The sequence below is a fragment of the Bombina bombina genome, unplaced genomic scaffold, assembly GCF_027579735.1.
Source record: "Bombina bombina isolate aBomBom1 unplaced genomic scaffold, aBomBom1.pri scaffold_1118, whole genome shotgun sequence".
Lineage (NCBI taxonomy): Eukaryota > Metazoa > Chordata > Amphibia > Anura > Bombinatoridae > Bombina > Bombina bombina.
Genome location: NW_026512734.1, coordinates 79,961 through 81,959, shown reverse-complemented (window position 1 = coordinate 81,959; position 1,999 = coordinate 79,961).

Sequence of the window (1,999 nt, the reverse complement as noted above, 5' to 3'; positions counted from 1 at the left end):
TGTCTGTTAAAGACAGAGTCATGGACACTGAATCTATCTGGAAACCCAGAAAGGTTACCCTTGTCTGAGGAATCAAAGAACTTTTTGGTAAATTGATCCTCCAACCATGATCTTGAAGAAACAACACAAGTCGATTCGTATGAGATTCTGCTAAACGTAAAGACTGAGCAAGTACCAAGATATCGTCCAAATAAGGAAATACCACAATACCCTGTTCTCTGATTACAGACAGAAGGGCACCAAGAACCTTTGTAAAAATTCTTGGAGCTGTAGCTAGGCCAAACGGTAGAGCCACAAACTGGTAATGCTTGTCCAGAAAAGAGAATCTCAGGAACTGATAATGATCTGGATGAATCGGAATATGCAGATATGCATCCTGTAAATCTATTGTGGACATATAATTCCCTTGCTGAACAAAAGGCAAGATAGTCCTTACAGTTACCATCTTGAACGTTGGTATCCTTACATAACGATTCAATATTTTTAGATCCAGAACTGGTCTGAAGGAATTCTCCTTCTTTGGTACAATGAAGAGATTTGAATAAAACCCCATCCCCTGTTCCGGAACTGGAACTGGCATAATTACTCCAGCCAACTCTAGATCTGAAACACAATTCAGAAATGCTTGAGCTTTCACTGGATTTACTGGGACACGGGAAAGAAAAAATCTCTTTGCAGGAGGTCTCATCTTGAAACCAATTCTGTACCCTTCTGAAACAATGTTCTGAATCCAAAGATTGTGAACAGAATTGATCCAAATTTCTTTGAAAAAACGTAACCTGCCCCCTACCAGCTGAGCTGGAATGAGGGCCGCACCGTCATGTGCGCTTAGAAGCAGGCTTTGCCTTTCTAGCAGGCTTGGATTTATTCCAGACTGGAGATGGTTTCCAAACTGAAACTGCTCCTGAGGATGAAGGATCAGGCTTTTGTTCTTTGTTGAAACGAAAGGAACGAAAACGATTATTAGCCCTGTTTTAACCTTTAGATTTTTTATCCTGTGGTAAAAAAGTTCCTTTCCCACCAGTAACAGTTGAGATAATAGAATCCAACTGAGAACCAAATAATTTGTTACCCTGGAAAGAAATGGAAAGTAGAGTTGATTTAGAAGCCATATCAGCATTCCGAGTCTTAAGCCATAAAGCTCTTCTAGCTAAAATAGCTAGAGACATAAACCTGACATCAACTCTGATAATATCAAAAATGGCATCACAGATAAAATTATTAGCATGCTGAAGAAGAATAATAATATCATGAGAATCATGATTTGTTACTTGTTGCGCTAAAGTTTCCAACCAAAAAGTTGAAGCTGCAGCAACATCAGCCAATGATATAGCAGGTCTAAGAAGATTACCTCTACACAGATAAGCTTTTCTTAGAAAGGATTCAATTTTCCTATCTAAAGGATCTTTAAACGAAGTACCATCTGACGTAGGAATGGTAGTAAGTTTAGCAAGGGTAGAAATAGCCCCATCAACTTTAGGGATTTTGTCCCAAAATTCTAACCTGTCAGACGGTACAGGATATAATTGCTTAAAACGTTTAGAAGGAGTAAATGAATTACCCAATTTATCCCATTCTTTGGAAATTACTGCAGAAATAGCATTAGGAACAGGAAAAACTTCTGGAATAACTACAGGAGATTTAAATACCTTATCTAAACGTTTGGAATTAGTATCAAGAGGACCAGAATCCTCTATTTCTAAAGCAATTAATACTTCTTTAAGTAAAGAACGAATAAATTCCATTTGAAATAAATATGAAGATTTATCAGCATCAATCTCTGAAACAGAATCCTCTGAACCAGAAGAGTCATCAGAATCAGAATGATGATGTTCATTTAAAAATTCATCTGTAGGGAGAGAAGTTTTAAAAGATTTTTTACGTTTACTAGAAGGAGAAATAACAGACATAGCCTTCTTGATGGATTCAGAAACAAAATCTCTTATGTTATCAGGAACATTCTGCACCTTAGATGTTGAAGGAACTGCAACAGACAATG